This window comes from Phlebotomus papatasi, chromosome 2 (assembly GCF_024763615.1).
Source record: "Phlebotomus papatasi isolate M1 chromosome 2, Ppap_2.1, whole genome shotgun sequence".
NCBI classification, from domain to species: domain Eukaryota; kingdom Metazoa; phylum Arthropoda; class Insecta; order Diptera; family Psychodidae; genus Phlebotomus; species Phlebotomus papatasi.
In genome coordinates, this window is record NC_077223.1 from 63,729,998 (window position 1) to 63,750,551 (window position 20,554).

At 35.6% G+C, this 20,554-nt stretch overlaps 1 protein-coding gene and 1 long non-coding RNA gene across 4 annotated transcripts in view; one reads left to right on the forward strand and one right to left on the reverse strand.

Moving 5' to 3' along the window:
- Positions 1-20,554, reverse strand: part of LOC129802353 (follistatin-related protein 5-like) — a 62,445-nt gene that overhangs the window by 2,344 nt on the left and 39,547 nt on the right. The gene's annotated exons all lie outside the window — the stretch shown is intronic.
- On the forward strand, positions 3,023-6,071 carry LOC129802354 (uncharacterized). Of its 3 annotated transcripts, none has more exons than XR_008751792.1 (3): positions 3,023-3,372; positions 5,486-5,563; positions 5,620-6,071. It is a non-coding gene; the product is annotated as an uncharacterized LOC129802354 (long non-coding RNA). The 3 variants fall into 3 exon arrangements; XR_008751791.1 differs by having other exon boundaries at positions 3,023-3,202; XR_008751793.1 differs by lacking the exon at positions 3,023-3,372 and adding an exon at positions 4,932-5,399.

Genomic DNA, 20,554 nt, shown 5'->3' on the forward strand with positions numbered 1-20,554 from the left:
TAATAAAAGACAGAAATGTCCCTTTGTTTCGACTATTAATGAAACTCTAGAAACTAATAATTTCCCAAAACTTAGAGTAAGTGTTCCAAATTTCGTCCAGCTTCTAATTTCGGCCACTTTGAGTGTAATTTCGGCCATGCAAATAAATTAATTAAAATAATGTATGAAATCTTCGAATAGTCAATGAATTCATTTTGCTTTTAAATATTTATTCATTTTAGGATGTATTAACACAAAGACCGTTAAATTTTAGGTCTAATTTGAATTTAAACTGCGTTTTAAAAACTCAGTGTGGAAAGTCTTACAAAAAATGCGTTTCTAGCTGTCTTGTGATTTGTGGTGAAGTGCAAAAAGTTTTCATTCGGTGTTTTTCATGAAAATTGATTAGTTTTCCTTAAAGATTCTTTCTGTTTAAGTCATAGTGAATAATTCTTTAAATTTCGGATAAAATTTCCCAGCTGGATCCTGTATTTCGCGTAAAAAGTAGATACTTTGTGCTCCGGTGAGGTAGTGTTGCCTATTCCGGCAACATCTTTTGCTTTCCTAAATTTTTTATTCATTTTGTGTTTTTTTTTTTTCAATTTCTGAGTTTTACAATGTCCAGTGAAAAAAACCATCGCTTCTATGAAAAAGATGATGTGGAGAAGGCATTGGAAGAGTTCAGGAAAGGCAAATTGCTACGGGAATCTGCGCGTAAATTTGAGATGCTACTATTCAGGTCTTCAAGACAAATTACACGAAAGATCTCAGGGATTGTGGGTCATATAAACGTATTAAACTCGTTCTGTATGACGTTTTGAAATTTTCTATCTGTTGCGTCACAAAAGGTGGTCAGAAAAAAGGTGGCCGGAATTTCACTCAAAGTGGACGGAATACTACCCAAAGCAATGCCCATATTTTTATAAATTTTTCAATATTTTAGGAAGTGATTTAAAGAAAGCAAAGATGATAAACTAGTTTTCAAGGTTCAACACAACCCTCCCGAAAAGGAAGTAACAAAAAATATCAATATGAATTAAAATTATTGCATTTCAAACTTAGGACTTCGGTGCTTATAGGGTACTTTGCCTAAAGCGAGACAGTTTGGAAAGGGAGACACAGCAGTGTGGAATGAGAGACACCTCCCTAAAAACTTGATAATAAATCAATTAAATATCTCAATTTTCGATAAAAAGATTATTAAAACTATTATTGTGATTATTTGAGAAGCTAAAAATGCAAAAGTCGTTATTAAATACTCAAAGGGTGACTTGCAAGAAGAATTTTAAAAATGAACTGCATGCGTGAAATTCATAACCTTGACACGGTAGTTGTCATTTTCTCTGTTTCTAAAAAGCTGTCTACACATTATCAAAAAATTCTGTAAAAAATGACATTAAAAAAAGTTCTTTAAAAAAATCGCCTCCAGACTAGTGAAATTTTTTTTAAAAAAACTGGATTTTTTACAGAAATTTGTATAGTGTGTAGGCGATTTTGTAAAAAAACGACCCATTTCTTTAAAAAATCAAGGTTTTTTCTTTAAAAAAATTCTTTTAAAAAAATGCCTCTACACACTGGGACAATTTTTTACAAAACAGTTTTTTAAAGAATTTTTTAAAAAATCACAGCAACTCGAGACATTTTTCATGAAAATTTGTCATTTGAGTGGTGGAAAAAGTGTGAAAAGTGTTTGTTGGAATTCCCTGGGATAGTTGTTAGTGAATGTTCGTGGAAAATTTTCCAAAATTGCGAAAGTGCAGTGTTTTTCTACAGAAGTTGTTCCCAGTGGAATCAAAGCCAGCTTTGGAGGAACACTTTCGCTGATTTTTCTTTTGACGTTGCCGAAAGTTGTGATGTCCGTGTATTCTTGAAGATTGTTATGGTACAGTAACCTCGTGCACCAAATTAAAACATGAATGGAAAGAAGGAAATTGAAGAAACGAAGTGGTTAAACTGACGTGAAGATAATATGAAGGCAGGACACGAATGTCCCTTCCGGAAGCGTCAGTCACACTGACGCTTCCGGAAGGGACATTCGTGTCCTGCCTTCATATGAAATTGAAGAATTTTGGAACATGAACCTGGTAAATCAATCAAGACAATAGACCTATTCAGAGCCACTGAGGAGATCCTAGTACATACAAGAGTCATCCGTAGTTACCACAGCCCATCACTTGAAGCCCCAGAACCACCTCCCATCATTCCTCCTTTTCAACCACGATGGAAATGTTCCCATCCGGAAGCACAAGGATGAGATAGCTACAAACTTTTGCTTCCTCCATGGGACTCCTGCTTGGACAGTAGTGGATAGTGGCTTTAATGTACACCGGATAACCAATAAAAGATTTCGGATTGGAAACCAAGATATATGAGAATTTATTTTTCATAAAATTTATCATAATTATCACCAGTGTCCGGAATCAAATCAGTGTCATCCAGTATCCGGAATCAAATTTGTAGAGTTGCACTGGATCAATTTTTGCAGGAATTTTGGTGAAGCACTTTCTAATTATTCCTCAAAGTCCTTCCCCTCATCCACTATCATGCTTTTCCAATTGTAGTCCTGAATTTTTTGCAGGAATAGCTTTGCAATAAAATCAACCAGTTTTTTTTTAGCATATTCATAGTATTTACGTCAATGTTCTTGGTTACAAATACTCCTGTTCATCCAAACGTATCCACAAGTTTTCCTGAAGTCCTGAAGCTTTTCCAGAAAGAGCTGCTGATCAATGGAATCTAGGATCTTTTGAGCTGCACACCTTCTTCTCCACTCTACCCATTGTTCCTGGTAACAAATTTGTCCTTCCGAGTAATTTCTGCGGTTCTTCTGATGAGCATGTTTTGGTTTCCAGATTATCGCAAAGAAAAACAATTTCTGTACATAAATAACTGCGATAATCACACAAAATTTTTAGGGAAAAACAACATTTTGAGGTTATGTTCACACACTCCGGAATATTGATTCCACTGGGAACAACTTCTGTAGAAAAACACTGCACTTTTGCAATTTTGGAAAATTTTCCACGATCATTCACTAAGCGAGCTGAAGCTAGCACACAAGTGACAGGACACAAATTTGACAATACTAGAAAACAGAGTGATGTGCACAGCTTTATTTTATTGTGAGATTTTGATGGTTCAGGGAGTGGAATCTGGTGCTGGAAGACAATTATTGCACTGGATTACACTTTCCCAGTGCCCAGTGGTGTTCTCAGTGTCCTTTGTGAGTGTTTCATTAGGGTTTCTAGTTGTGTCCTCAAGAGCGCAAATGTGTCCTCCAGTACACAATTTGCGCTCTCCAGTACACAAATTCATCTTCTCTCCAGACAGTGGAATCTTGATACTGGTGAACAGGGTCACCAGATTCCACTTCTCTGATCCCTTAGTGTTCGTGTGAGTGATTTCCGGCCGCAAGATTTGTGCAGTGTTAGTGTTTTTTTAGGGCTTAAAGTTGTGTCCTACAGAGCAGAATTTTGCGCTCTCCAGTGCACAATTGTTTCTGCTCCCCAGGGAGTGGATTCTACACACTGGTGAACAGGGTCACCAGATTCCTGTTCTCTGGTCTCTAAGTGTTCATGTGGGTGACTTCCGGCCGGAAGATTTGTGTAGTGTCAGTGTTTTTCTGGGGCTTAAAGTTGTGTCCTACAGAGCAGAATTTTGCGCTCTCCAGTGCACAATTGTTTCTGCTCCCCAGGGAGTGGATTCCTCATTCTGGTGAACAGGGTCACCAGATTTCTGTTCTCTGGTCTCTAAGTGTTCATGTGGGTGACTTCCGGCCGGAAGATTTGTGTAGTGTCAGTGTTTTTCTGGGGCTTAAAATTGTGTCCTACAGAGCAGAATTTTGCGCTCTCCAGTACACAATTGTTTCTGCTCCCCAGGGAGTGGATTCCTCATTCTGGTGAACAGGGTCACCAGATTTCTGTTCTCTGGTCTCTAAGTGTTCATGTGGGTGACTTCCGGCCGGAAGATTTGTGTAGTGTCAGTGTTTTTCTGGGGCTTAAAATTGTGTCCTACAGAGCAGAATTTTGCGCTCTCCAGTACACAATTGTTTCTGCTCCCCAGGGAGTGGATTCCTCATTCTGGTGAACAGGGTCACCAGATTTCTGTTCTCTGGTCTCTAAGTGTTCATGTGGGTGACTTCCGGCCGGAAGATTTGTGCAGTGTCAGTGTTTTTCTGGGGCTTAAAGTTGTGTCCTACAGAGCAGAATTTTGCGCTCTCCAGTGCACAATTGTTTCTGCTCCCCAGGGAGTGGATTCCTCATTCTGGTGAACAGGGTCACCAGATTTCTGTTCTCTGGTCTCTAAGTGTTCATGTGGGTGACTTCCGGCCGGAAGATTTGTGTAGTGTCAGTGTTTTTCTGGGGCTTAAAGTTGTGTCCTACAGAGCAGAATTTTGCGCTCTCCAGTGCACAATTGTTTCTGCTCCCCAGGGAGTGGATTCCTCATTCTGGTGAACAGGGTCACCAGATTTCTGTTCTCTGGTCTCTAAGTGTTCATGTGGGTGACTTCCGGCCGGAAGATTTGTGTAGTGTCAGTGTTTTTCTGGGGCTTAAAGTTGTGTCCTACAGAGCAGAATTTTGCGCTCTCCAGTGCACAATTGTTTCTGCTCCCCAGGGAGTGGATTCCTCATTCTGGTGAACAGGGTCACCAGATTTCTGTTCTCTGGTCTCTAAGTGTTCATGTGGGTGACTTCCGGCCGGAAGATTTGTGTAGTGTCAGTGTTTTTCTGGGGCTTAAAGTTGTGTCCTACAGAGCAGAATTTTGCGCTCTCCAGTGCACAATTGTTTCTGCTCCCCAGGGAGTGGATTCCTCATTCTGGTGAACAGGGTCACCAGATTTCTGTTCTCTGGTCTCTAAGTGTTCATGTGGGTGACTTCCGGCCGGAAGATTTGTGTAGTGTCAGTGTTTTTCTGGGGCTTAAAGTTGTGTCCTACAGAGCAAAATTTTGCGCTCTCCAGTGCACAATTGTTTCTGCTCCCCAGGGAGTGGATTCCTCATTCTGGTGAACAGGGTCACCAGATTTCTGTTCTCTGGTCTCTAAGTGTTCATGTGGGTGACTTCCGGCCGGAAGATTTGTGTAGTGTCAGTGTTTTTCTGGGGCTTAAAGTTGTGTCCTACAGAGCAGAATTTTGCGCTCTCCAGTGCACAATTGTTTCTGCTCCCCAGGGAGTGGATTCCTCATTCTGGTGAACAGGGTCACCAGATTTTTGTTCTCTGGTCTTTAAGTGTTCATGTGGGTGACTTCCGGCCGGAATATTTGTGCGTGTTTACTGCTTTTCCAAGTCCCGAAAATTGTGCTCTGTGATAATTATGCTGTGACACAGAGAACAACTTCCTTCCTGCCCAGGGAGTGGGAATTTGCATCTGATGGATTGTATTTCACTAGGTTCCCAGTCCCTGATGCCTCAGTGTTGATCTGAGTGTCTTCCGGCTGAAAGATTTCAATGCTTTGCCTTTGTAATTGAGTAATTGGGTTGGCTTTAATTTTTTTTTCTTTTCATTTCAGGTGACTGGACATGGACATTGGCGCGCCGGAAGCTGGATGGGATGGCCTGGACTGAAGAGCAGCAACACTGGATCCAAGGTAAGATTTTTATTGTATCGTTTATTATCGTGTTTTAATTTTTTTTTTCATTTCAGGTGACTGGACATGGACATTAGCGCGCCGGAAGCTGGATGGGATGGCCTGGACTGAAGAGCAGCAACACTGGATCCAAGGTAAGATTTTTATTGTATCGTTTATTATCGTGTTTTAATTTTTTTTTCCTTTTCATTTCAGGTGGCTGGACATGGACATTGGCGCGCCGGAAGCTGGATGGGATGGCCTGGACCATGGATTACTGTATCCTGGATAGTAGATAGAGATTTTCGTGTTTCATAGTAGTGCAAACAAATCAAATAAAAGTGCACCATCGCATAGTGCGATTTGATGCCCAGAAATATTATATTTATATTATATTATTTATTATATTATATTATTTATTATATTATATTATTTATTATATTATATTATTTATTATATTATATTATATTATATTGGATAAATCGAAATGTTATATTTCTGAATCAACCAATAAAGCACTAAATTTGTATGTGATATGTCTTTGGTTTGTCTTTGCTCCTGATGAAGATAATTCTGTGAGTGATCTTATCATTGGAAAGGTGAGTTCATTTGCTATTAGTATCTTATGTATTTGTTCCATTAAGATCAATTTGTGGTCATCAGAGGGTCATTATATGTTGAAGAGGTTGAAGATGACACTTTTTGCAATACCACTGCTCAGTTATTTATCGGACCAGGAGTGATCCACGAAGTTAGCACATGAATATTCTGTTAGACTATCTCTAGGATCAAAGATTTTGTTAGAATATTCCTGAAGAATAAATTGCAAAACTATTATTATTTTCAGATGTTTCTAAATAAACTGATAAAAGATATAGGTACTTCAAATGGAACTATATCATGTCCACGCCCACGCCAGAGCCCTCCTACTCCAAGAACATATTTTTTCGATATATATTTATCGAAAACTGAACCATCTTTTTTTTATATTTCAATAAAATGTATAGTTATTGAAATAAATAAATGAAAATTTTTGCACTTAGAAATTTTTTAGAGATACCTAAGGCAGACATTGTATTCCCAGATATAATTACAGAAATAATGTTAAAGGTTAAAATAAACTGTGAATAATTAAATTTTTGTCTTATATTTTTAGGCATTTATGGTTTATGTATGTACATGTAGAGCTTTTGAAGTTTTCATGCTTTTAAGTTTTTCAAGAAAAAATTAATTAAAAAATATTTCATCAAGTCATTAGAAACATTTGTCATTATATTTAGAATTAATATAATAGTGTCAACAGCCATCACCATTAAATTTATTCGTATAGAAATTGAAACTCAATAATTTTTGCAGAAGTATAATTTATTATAATTTATTATTAACATTATGCCCAACGCATAGTAACTTTTGTTTAGAAAACATATTTTTGACACTTCAATGAGAATGAATGAAACCGAGATATATAGTTTTCGCTCTCTCTCTTATAGGAAATTTTGAAAACATGTTTTCAAACAAACATTATTGTGCGTCGGACATTATATTTCTATATTTTTTATTTTCCCTTAATTTTATATTTTTACAGAAATATATTTTTGCATGTAAAAAAACTTGTATTTTACTAAAAGTAATGCGTAAATAAAATAATAATAATAATAAAAAATAATGGTGGTAACATTCCATAGAGGAACTTTGGCCTTTCCGCAAGGGAGTTTGGAACACTCTTATTATTTTTTTCTTATACGGAATGAGATTTTCAGTCCCATTCCACGTGAAATCAAGTGCAGTGAAGCACACTGAATGCAATTCGAACACCTTTAATGCCAAAAAAATTCCTGATGACCTAAAGGAGATTCGAACCCGGGACACTGGCAACCTAGAGTGAGTGCTCTACCATTTGATCCATTGAATCCATTCTTCATTATCTCTTTTAGTTTAGGCGCTAGGTGAGAAAATATTAAAATTTTTTGAAACTCTGCTTCTAAAATTCATATTTTTAGTTTTTTCAATATTTTTTTTTAAATAAAATATACAAAGTAGAATGACATATCTTTCAGTAAAAAATAAATTTATTTTAGTCAGATAACTTTAAATCGGTTTTTTTCTGGAAATTAGAAATGAGCTTTTTTGCACAAATATTTTTTGTTGCTTTTGCTCTGACCTGTCACACAAAACTGGGGATAGCAACTAAACGAAGTGTCAAAATGAGTTCAAACTTTCAAGAGATGTTTGCAAGACTATTACCGAGAACACTGTAGCACTTTTAAATAGATAAAAGCTTTATTGTCGCTGTAAATATGTTTTTTGTGAAGACTGTCTGGAGGTGGTCTTACCTGTTAGAGGGTTAATTGCTCAAACTCAAGCAGTTTCCACGATCCATTTTTTTTTTCAATTTCTCACCATCGTGGCTTGCAAACGGTAAGCGATATTGACTTTCGGTCTTCAGTGACCCCCCCCCCCCCACCACCTTACCTCGCGGCCATTGCCGTCTTAGCGTTGGTGACAAACTTCCAGAGTAAAACGATGGAAAACCCCTTCATAGGTTGTATGGTCAGGTTTACACTTTTACAATATTTTTATTGGTGAGTCTGTCCATGAGTACCTTAATGGTAAGAAAAGGGCCTAGCCATATAATGGCTGTTTGAAGAAAAAACATTAAAGAAAAAGAAAAAGAAATTTAAAAAAAGAAAAGAAATAAAATACACGAATTATACAAATAGAGTAGACTCTTACTAATTCGGCTCTTTTAAGACCGGGCTACTTTTTAATTCGGACAGCAGTTAAATTTGAAAAAAAGTTTGCTGACAATTTTCAAGTTTGATTATGATTATCAAATGAAGCAAATATACTCAAATTTGCCATGTTTTGTCTTGGTTCTGATGTGTTTTTGCATTATGTTAACGGAAATTTTAATTTAAATTTAGCTTTCACCGAGCGCCATGAGCGCGCCTAGCGGAAAAATGAGATAGTGTTAGAATGGTTAGAATAGAAAAAAGAAAGAAGAGAGCACACGCAAAATTAATTTGTCAAAAAAAAGTGAATTAAAACTTGTTAAAAGATAATACGTTTTGTTTTATTTGGCAACACATTATTAAGGGGATTTCATGAAATTTACGATAAATATGTGTATGCAGATGAATAAAAAATCGCTGCATTTCAAAAAAATTGTTGCCCGAATTTCTCTAATTCAGGTGACATTTTGGTCCCAAATGACCGAATTTGAGAGAGTCTACTCTGTACTCTAATAAGTTATATCAAACAGTGAGCCACAAAAAAGAAATTATATAAAATGTAAAGAAAGAACAACACACAGAGCATTAGACAGTGGTTCCGGATCACGAGTCAAAGTTCAACCAACCTGCGAGGGACTAATTTTCTGCTGATTTGATATTTGGATTTTTTTCGAAAGGTTTTGAAATTCTGAACATAACTGCATCGGTCACATACTAGGTGATGGTAAAGTAAAGCGGTATTCAGACTAGAGATTTAGCCCAGTTCCCGACGACCTCAAAATCCTAAATAGCAACCAATTTTATTGCTCCTTCACAATGTAATAGGTCATTTATCCTTATAAATGTAATACTAAGTCAAAGTTTTCCAAAAAAAAAAAATTGATTGTTGAAAAATTAGACCATCAGTTAAGTCTCAGATCTAAAGCACGTGTAACGGGAATAGCTCTGTTTTAAAAATACCGTTTTTTCGAGTTTTTCTCTGTATTCTGACCCACCTAAGATCAAAACTGTAATATCGACTTCCAGTCTTCGATGACCCTCCTAAAATGACATCTGAACTAAGTCCCTTAATTCTCCCCCCTCCATTTGCCCTTTATTTTTTTGTTAGTAGTCCGCTGAAATCCGTCAAAATTAAGTTTTTTTTAAAACTTTTCTCAAAATTTATCCAAATGTTTTCAATAATTTCGGATATATTTTTCTGTTAATCTAGCTGGGCATTTCGTCTTTAGACACCTTTCAGGTAGTTAAACCGCTATCCTGAATTTATTTAAGGGCAAATAACTTATCTTGTACTCGATTTGGTCAAATACTAAAGATTTTTTAAAATACCCTTTTCTTGAAACATTTTGAATTTCGAAATAATTTTATAATGATTTAAAGATAAATTTAAATAAACATTAATCTTATATGCATACAAAAACATTGCGAAAAAATATAAGGAAGAGCTCCTTCTCGGGAGTTCAAGCAGCTTACAAAGACTCAGACGCTTTGCCACTTTTTTTATTTATTTTTTTCTTGAAAAACGTAAAAGCATAAAAACTTCAAAAGCTCTACATACATAAACCATAAATGCCTAAAAATATAAGACAAAAATTTAATTATTCACAGTTTATTTTAACCTTTAACATTATTTCTGTAATTATATCTGGGAATACAATGTCTGCCTTAGGTATCTCTAAAAAATTTCTAAGTGCAAAAATTTTCATTTATTTATTTCAATAACTATACATTTTATTGAAATATAAAAAAAAGATGGTTCAGTTTTCGATATATCGTCGGTTGCGTCTACCTCTGTCGTATCTGCATTTGTTTTGTATCTGCATTTGGTGCAAGCTACAATACGGACGTCCCCTCTTGCATGAAATGCTGACATAAAAGAAATGCAGATACGACAGAGGTAGACGCAACCGACGATATATATCGAAAAAATATGTTCTTGAAGTAGGAGGGCTCTGGCGTGGGCGTGGACATGATATAGTTCCATTTGAAGTACCTATATCTTTTATCAGTTTATTTAGAAACATCTGAAAATAATAATAGTTTTGCAATTTATTCTTCAGGAATATTCTAACAAAATCTTTGATCCTAGAGATAGTCTAACAGAATATTCATGTGCTAACTTCGTGGATCACTCCTGGTCCGATAAATAACTGAGCAGTGGTATTGCAAAAAGTGTCATCTTCAACCTCTTCAACATATAATGACCCTCTGATGACCACAAATTGATCTTAACCCTCTAACGGGTAAGACCGCCTCCAGGCGGTCATTCTATAAATCGCATTTACTGCGATAATATTACTTATTTGAAGTTAAAATATCTACAGTGTCCTCAGTTATAGTCTTACTAACTTATTTTCTGAAGCTGAACTCATTTTGACCTTTCGTTTGCTTACAATCTTCAGTTTTATGTGACAGGTCAGAGAAAAAACAACAAAATGTCGCTCGCGACATTTTGCGTTTTCAAGTGCAAAAAAAATTGTTTTAAAGTAATCTAACTGTAGTAAGAGTGTTACTTTCTGAAAGATATGCTATTCTAGTTTGTATATTTCAATTGATAAGTGTGAAAAAACTAGTAGTAAGAGTTTTAGAAGAAAAAAAAGAAGACCGCCTGTGGGCGGTCTTATCTGTTTAAGGGTAAAATTTTCAAAAATTACCAATTTTTTTATTTAATTGTTTTGGTTGTTTTAATAAAATATATTATTATTTTGCAATATATTAATCATGGAAAACAATTGAGATTACACGGAGACTGTCCAGAATGAGTAAAATGGTCGATTTCTGCGAATTAAGCGAAATTGATAAAGAAGCAGACTTCAACAGTGATGATGAGTTCCCTAATTCGTCCTTTAGTGCCCCAGATTGTGAAATAAAACCAGAAGATGAGCAATGTATTTTAAAGGACCTTCGAATTATACAAGAAGTTGACGTTTTCATAGCTGATCTGTGACCTTTCGGTAAAAATCAGTCTTATTGAAACACCTTGAGCTTCATTAACGTCTAACTATAAGAGTTATAAACGTTTTTTTCCTAAAAATTATCATTTCTTAGATAATCATACAACATTCATCCATAAAAAACGTTTAAAATTCATTTATTTTACTATTTGTTCACTATTTTTCAATAAAAATATTTCAGTTTTTTTATGCCTTAAACCGATATGACCGCCTGGAGGTGGTCTTTACCTTTTCTCACCTGGCGCCCAAACGGAAAGAGATAATGAAGAATGGATGGTATTTTTGAGTTCAGTGGACCATTAATTACCCTAGACAAAATTATTTAACTACTTTTTTTGGATATTAAAGAAAACACCGTTAGAGGGTTAATGGAACAAATACATAAGATACTAATAGCAAATGAACTCACCTTTCCAATGATAAGATCACTCACAGAATTATCTTCATCAGGAGCAAAGACAAACCAAAGACATATCACATACAAATTTAGTGCTTTATTGGTTGATTCAGAAATATAACATTTCGATTTATCCAATATAATATAATATAATATAATATAATAAATAATATAATATAATAAATAATATAATATAATAAATAATATAATATAATAAATAATATAATATAAATATAATATTTCTGGGCATCAAATCGCACTATGCGATGGTGCACTTTTATTTGATTTGTTTGCACTACTATGAAACACGAAAATCTCTATCTACTATCCAGGATACAGTAATCCATGGTCCAGGCCATCCCATCCAGCTTCCGGCGCGCCAATGTCCATGTCCAGCCACCTGAAATGAAAAGGAAAAAAAAATTAAAACACGATAATAAACGATACAATAAAAATCTTACCTTGGATCCAGTGTTGCTGCTCTTCAGTCCAGGCCATCCTATCCAGCTTCCGGCGCGCCAATGTCCATGTCCAGTCACCTGAAATGAAAAGAAAAAAAAATTAAAGCCAACCCAATTACTCAATTACAAAGGCAAAGCATTGAAATCTTCCAGCCGGAAGACACTCAGATCAACACTGAGGCATCAGGGACTGGGAATCTAGTGAAATACAATCCATCATATGCAAATTCCCACTCCCTGGGCAGGAAGGAAGTTGTTCTCTGTGTCACAGCATAATTATCACAGAGCACAATTTTCGGGACTTGGAAAAGCAGTAAACACGCACAAATATTCCGGCCGGAAGTCACCCACATGAACACTTAGAGACCAGAGAACAGAAATCTGGTGACCCTGTTCACCAGAATGAGGAATCCACTCCCTGGGGAGCAGAAACAATTGTGCACTGGAGAGCGCAAAATTCTGCTCTGTAGGACACAACTTTAAGCCCCAGAAAAACACTGACACTGCACAAATCTTCCGGCCGGAAGTCACCCACATGAACACTTAGAGACCAAAGAACAGAAATCTGGTGACCCTGTTCACCAGAATGAGGAATCCACTCCCTGGGGAGCAGAAACAATTGTGCACTGGAGAGCGCAAAATTCTGCTCTGTAGGACACAACTTTAAGCCCCAGAAAAACACTGACACTGCACAAATCTTCCGGCCGGAAGTCACCCACATGAACACTTAGAGACCAGAGAACAGAAATCTGGTGACCCTGTTCACCAGAATGAGGAATCCACTCCCTGGGGAGCAGAAACAATTGTGTACTGGAGAGCGCAAAATTCTGCTCTGTAGGACACAACTTTAAGCCCCAGAAAAACACTGACACTACACAAATCTTCCGGCCGGAAGTCACCCACATGAACACTTAGAGACCAGAGAACAGAAATCTGGTGACCCTGTTCACCAGAATGAGGAATCCACTCCCTGGGGAGCAGAAACAATTGTGCACTGGAGAGCGCAAATTGTGTACTGGAGAGCGCAAAATTCTGCTCTGTAGGACACATCTTTAAGCCCTCAAAAAGCACTAAACACGCACAAATCTTCCGGCCGGAAGTCACTTTTTAGTTCACTGAGGAGTCAAGGAAGGAGAATCTGGTGACTCTGTTCACCAGCATGAGGAATTCACTCCCTGGGAAGCAGACAACAATTGTGCCCTGCAGATGGCGCATTATGCGCTGGAGTACACAATTTGCGCTCTCGAGGACACAACTTAAATCCCTAAGAAAACACTGACACTGCACGAATCTTCTGGCCGGAAATCACTCACACGAACACTAAGGGATCAGAGAAGTGGAATCTGGTGACCCTGTTCACCAGTATCAAGATTCCACTGTCTGGAGAGAAGATGAATTTGTGCACTGGAGAGCGCAAATTGTGTACTGGAGGACACATTTGCGCTCTTGAGGACACAACTAGAAACCCTAATAAAAAACTCACAAAGGACACTGAGAACACCACTGGGCACTGGGAAAGTGTAATCCAGTGCAATAATTGTCTTCCAGCACCAGATTCCACTCCCTGAACCATCAAAATCTCACAAAACAAGATTGTTTACATTTCCACTTTGCACTTCACTCTGTTTTCCAGTATAGCTGTCAAATTTGTGTCCTGTCACTTGTGTGCTAGCTTCAGCTCGCTGATATAAAGAAGTGTGAGCGATTTTAGCGCCTCTAGCGGCCCTATTTTAATCGTCAAGAAATTTCATGTTCTTTGATCAGGCTTAAACTTTGACAAAGACTGTTTTCTGTTTTTTTTTTTATTCAAAATATTCAAAAAATTTACAATATTGAATCTCAAACATATAAAAATTTTAACAATTGAACAATAATACTTCTGAATTTTCCATTAAAAAAATCAGCCGTTGGGACCTGCTTTATTAGAGCTTTTTGAAAAAAAAAACTTTGTGTTAAATGAGCTTAGTGAAGTAAAAAAAGACAAAATATTTCTGGATAGAAGATGGGAAAAACTTGTACTTCAAAAGATTTAGAGAAAAATGAGAAAAGGTTTTTTTTTGGGAGATTTTATATAAACAAAGTGTACCAAATTTGCAGAACGCTGGAACTCATCAAACTCACAAGAGTTCTCCATGAATTATCTTTTCGTTTGATTTTCAAGTACAAACCAGTTTAATATTAATTAAATTGATTTATAAGTTATGAATGCATTCCGTAATCGAAAATTGGTTAAGAAATACGCATTCCAAAATGTTTCAACATGAGTAGCAAGATTACGGACAAATAAAAAAGTAAATTCGAGAACGGTTAAACATTTACACGGGCACTTTACCGATTGAAACCGATACCGTCGGAATGGAAATCTCAATTACTTTTCCAAAATATCCAAGTTTAAGCAATTCCATAGTGAGCTCTCTAGTGGTTGACCTATGAAAAAGAAATAAACTGATAAATTATAAATTAAAATTTTCTTGTAATGTCTATGGACGAAATACCCAGACTGCTATACAACATATCCGAAAATGAATGTGATCACAGGTCTGATTTTGAGATAGACTAAACAAATGTGATGTTCGATGGGATAGAATAGGGAGGAGGGAGAGAGGAAAATAAAAAAAAATCTAGTTCGAAGTAATGTTCACTTATGGGGAGGTCATTGAAGATCGGAAGTCGATATCTATCACCGATTGACTTGTAGATCCAAAAAATCGTAGTTACAGAAAGAATAGTATATAAATAAAATGAATCAGTTCCAAATTGAGACAGATATAGTCGGATTTGGATATTTCAAAAAAACATTTAATTTGAGCCCTTTAGCGTTGTTGCCCTTTGAACTTCGAAAATTCAAAATGACGAATTTTCTGGTCATAAGTGTCTATGGACAAAATGTTCACTTGAACTTGTTATAGCATATCCGAAAATACAGTAGACTCTCTCTCAAATCGGCATTTGGGGCGAAATGTCATCCGGTTTATCAATAGATTTGGGCGTCAAAGCCTTTGTAAATTCCACAAAAAGCGCTCAATTATAAAGAATCACGATAAAATAGGAAGAACTATAGCGAATTTAAGCAAATTAACTTCATAATTAGACGTGAGAATTGTCAACAAAATTTTTCGCCCGATTGAAAAAGAGCCAATTGAGCGAGAGTCTACTGTAAATGAAACCGCAAAGGTCAATTTTGAGATACCAAATAATTTTGAAGGGATTGGACACAGATAAAACAAATTGGAATTGCCACAGATTTGGCGTCCTCTTCACTTCGGTGACAGGTGACTGAGTGTGAGAGGAGGGATACGCTTTTATACTAGACGAGCTATTTTTTGGAACAAATTCGTTACTAATATTGGGTATCTTTTTGTTCCTCCTAGAAGGTACAAATTTGTTCCAAAAATTTTCAGTGTCCGTGGACGAGCTACAATTTGGAACAAAATCGTTACTTATATTGAGTATCTTTTTGAGTCTCATAATATGAACAAGATTATGCCAAAAATTATGGTGTCCGTGGACGAGCTAATTTTTGGAACAAATACGTGCCGAAATTTTTTACCGTGTACACTGAGAAAAATCCAAAAAAGTTAAAATAACATTCCGGAAATGTTAATTTTACCCTAAAGTATTGATCCAAAATCGGTGTAAATATTACCCTTTTTATGTGTATTAGGGGTTAAAGGTACCCTTTTTCATGTTAATTTCAGCCTTAATAAGGTGTAAAATTAACATTAAAAAATGTTGATATATTTTTACACTTAAAGTGTTAAAGTTATGAGGAAAAAAGTTAATCGCACCCTTTTTTTCTCAGTGTAAAGGTTTCCAAATAATCCGGTATGAATGACTGAAGTTTATAAAAAATTGGATTGAAAATTTCCGAAATATATTTTAAACGTACTTTTAATGTTTCAGAGTTCGAATTAATGATTTTTTTGTTATATTAAAATTTGAAAAATATTCTGTTTTTTTAGTCTGCGAAAACTCCTTTTAAAAGATGAAACAGTTAATGTCCAGATTAGTTTATGGTAGCTGAGATTCTTCTCAGATCACCGAATGTGCTTGCTATTCAGAACATACACAAATGTATTGTGTTGTAAGCTAAATTTTGAGGGTAAAAATTCGCATCGAATTCAATTACACTGTGCAACAATTTCAAACTTTTTTTTTGTCGCCGGGTTCTCATGCTACTTTTTCTATTGCTAGGGTCAAATGATTTACGAAAATACTTATCATTTTGATTTCATTTGGATTTTGCGACTGGTATTTACGAAAAACGGTTTTTTTCCGTTTTTTGATACTTGGGTGCCTATATCTCCGAATCTACTGAACCGATTTATTTCTCACTAAGGAATAATTTGTTCTCCTTTAGATGCCCGATAAATCCTCTGAACAGATGAAGTTCGTACAACCGACACCAGGGGCGCTGTAGTCCCATAAATGTCAGAAAACATGTAAAAATCGAAATTTGTAGCAACTTTGATCAAGAATATCTCGAAAACTAAAACTGTTCTTAACAATCTTATTTATGGGTTTGATAGAGAATTTTATTAGCTACATTTTTGTTCATATACAACTTTTTGCTCAGATTATTTTTTAGCCTCGAAATAGAGGTTCAAACGAAAAATGAGCACCCAGCCAACTAGAGAAAACCCTCATTATTTCACACATTTTGACTTTTTCTTTTCAAGTTGAGGTAAATGCAGGATATTTTCATACTTTTTCTAAATTGCATAAGTTTAATAAATATATACATATTTTTTCTTTTACATCGGAAAATTTCTTAGCCCAAGATACACAGTCTCAAAGATGGCGTGACGCGCTTCATATTAGGTGAGATTCTTAACAATCTCACCTACTATAATCCTAACAAAATTTCATGTCGTCCGATCGACCTCAAACTTGGCCAAAATGTGTTTCAGCACTTCCTGATCACGAATATATATGTGGCTATTTTACGTTCCCGGCCGGCCGGCTGGCCGGCCGGCCGGCCGGCCGGCCGCTCTTTGGAGCTTAATAGCTCCTAAACTAAAAAAGATATCAACTTGCGGTTTTCGGCAAAGGTTATATATCGGGTGAAAATTGCAACTTGGTGCATTGACCCCCCACCCCCCACCCCTCCTTCCGCCATTTTGAAGACCCCCCTTTTTTTGTTTTCTCAATAGCTCCGCCCCTATGGCATCGAGCGGGCTCAAATTTTAGTATGTTATAGCTGGACCTTAGAGCTTTCCATCAATATCAAACTTAAGGTCCCCCGACCCCCCTGACCCAAGCTATAAGGGTCCAAAAAAAAATTCTTAAAATGGCCATAACTCCTGTTCTAATTGTCAGAATTTAAAAAGTGAGGGCTTTTTGGAAAGCTCTCGTGAAATGCCACCTCCCCTTCTAACATCGCAAGTTCATAAAACCACCGCTAGGGGCGCTATTATTAAAAAGAAAATTTTTAAATCTTATAAGTTAAATAACTCAAAAATTCCATTGTGCATCGGGCTGAAATTTTAGTATGTTGTAGCCGTTGATTATACCTATCAAACAAAAAAAACCTTAAGTCGATCCATAACCCCTGACCCGAGCTATAAGGGGTCAAAGTTTGAACATTGACCGGCCTCTATCTCCGGTTCTAACTAACATAGCGACCTAAATTTTACCTTTTTGGTTTCGTCTCAATGAGCACTTTCAGATGGAAGTTCAAAAATCCACCACAGGTGGCGCTGTGATAGCGTCAAAATTCATCGAAATTCAAAGTCACTTTTCTCAAAAACGGCATTGTGCAAGTTAATGAAATTTTAGTATGTTGTAGTCCAGTCTAGGACGTTTCCAAAATGGTGCAAATGTGTGCTGTGGTTAAAACAGAACCGGAGATATGAGGGGTCAAAGTTCACGAAATTCAAAAAATCATATCTCCGGTTCTATGTGACCGATTTTGATGAATGAGGGCTTAAACGAAAGATCTCACCAAATGCTACAACTTTCTAGAATATTTGAACTTCGTGGGACCAACACCAGGGGCGCCACAGTCGAAAAACCAATTTCAATATCACATAACCTCAATTATCTCGACTGTCGCTGAACCGATTTTGATGATTACTTCAACATAATTGTAGAGCACATTTGTCTCTACATTTCGTCCATATATCATTTTCCGATCAGACTACGCTATCACTCCGATTTTGCCGTTTAAGTGTGAAAAAATTGATTTTTCCCATAATAACGCTTTGAAATCACTCAGATGCCAATTTGACTGCCTCTACTCCACCAAGACACTTAAAATAGGGTTTTAAATGGAAAGTCTCTCAAAATACAACAATTCTTTGATATAGTTGAAGTTCAACAAATGAACACTTGGGGAACTCTGGATGAAAAAACGAGTTAAGAAACAAAAAACCTCGCTTATCTTGACTTCTGAGTAATCGATGAGATCATGTTCTATGGGAAAATTATAGAGTACATTCTGGTCTACATTTCACCCATATATCACTTTTCTGTCAGTTCATCCAAATCCTTGACATTTTGGTTCAAATACAAAACTTGTATAATTTCACGAATTTGATTCAAGATAACTGAATGGCGTCTCCCAACTTCAGCTCCAAATCGAATTTGCATGCACTCCGAGTTAGCTCACGTTAAGAATCTCACCTACATAAGCCGGTTAGGATTATCTGTCCCTTTCACTTGTGATTTTTGACAAAAATTTTAAAGTGCTCTATTTCGGGAAGAGGCCAAGATATTTTTTGCTATTTTTTTTTTTAAATCTGACATGTAATTTTATTCTCTTTAAAGGCGTCTCCAAACTTTCCCCTATCATTGTAGGAAGCAACGTCAAAATAAAAAAAAGGCAATTTGTTTATGAAAATTGATTCTAGTGTATAGACACCATAAATCGACATACTTTTGATTTTTTTTAAATTAAAAAGTATATTATTAACATAAAAAACTACATTCCCTCAAAGAAAGAGGGTCCACTTTTTTGTTGAACTACTTAATTTTTTTTTTTTGGAAATTCCCCAAAACAATTGAGTAGTTAAACTCAAAAATGGATAGACTTCTTTTCAGGGAGTATAGCACCACAATAGTATTTACCAAAAGGAAAAATATTGAAACTTTTGGATTTGGTATTTAAAAAAAAGAGTCCAAAAAATTTTTTTTTGTCAAAAACAAAACTTTAACATATATTTGGCACATATACTCTATTTTGAAAATGTTTTAGACTTTTATTGCGAAATATATAAATAAAAAGTCCAGTACGACTCTGATAGTATTAATTCCTAAAAATTTCAAACACAGTGAAAAATATGTAAAAATATGTAAAATTTCAAATTTAATGTCAAACTTTTAAACTACTTTTGTCGAGTAACAATCTGAGTCAATTTTGAATGAGTGAAATAGTAACTTCAACAAGAAAAATAACTTAGAATATTGCAGACATGACATGTGTTGACTCTATTGGAGTCGTACTGTATTTTTTTCGAAAAGTAAAGTGATCAAAGTTTAAAACATTTTTAAAAAAAATAGCGTATATGTACTAAAAATGTGAAAAACTTTTGTTTTTACCAAAAAAAAAATTTGAACTTTTTTTTCTTTTAAATACCAAATCCAAAAGTTTCAATATTTTTCCTTTTGGTAAATACTATTGTGGTGCTATACTCCCTGAAAAGAAGTCTATCCATTTTTGAGTTTAACTACTCAATTGTTTTGGGGAATTTCCAAAAAAAAAAAAATTAAGTAGTTCATCAAAAAAGTGGACCCTCTTTCTTTGAGGGAATGTAGTTTTTTATGTTAATAATATACTTTTTAATTTAAAAAAAATCAAAAGTATGTCGATTTATGGTGTCTATACACTAGAATCAATTTTCATAAACAAATTGCCTTTTTTTTATTTTGACGTTGCTTCCTACAATGATAGGGGAAAGTTTGGAGACGCCTTTAAAGAGAATAAAATTACATGTCAGATTTAAAAAAAAAAATAGCAAAAAATATCTTGGCCTCTTCCCGAAATAGAGCACTTTAAAATTTTTGTCAAAAATCACAAGTGAAATATGAAGCGCGTCACGCCATCTTTGAGACTGTGTATCTTGGGCTAAGAAATTTTCCGATGTAAAAGAAAAAATATGTATATATTTATTAAACTTATGCAATTTAGAAAAAGTATGAAAATATCCTGCATTTACCTCAACTTGAAAAGAAAAAGTCAAAATGTGTGAAATAATGAGGGTTTTCTCTAGTTGGCTGGGTGCTCATTTTTCGTTTGAACCTCTATTTCGAGGCTAAAAAATAATCTGAGCAAAAAGTTGTATATGAACAAAAATGTAGCTAATAAAATTCTCTATCAAACCCATAAATAAGATTGTTAAGAACAGTTTTAGTTTTCGAGATATTCTTGATCAAAGTTGCTACAAATTTCGATTTTTACATGTTTTCTGACATTTATGGGACTACAGCGCCCCTGGTGTCGGTTGTACGAACTTCATCTGTTCAGAGGA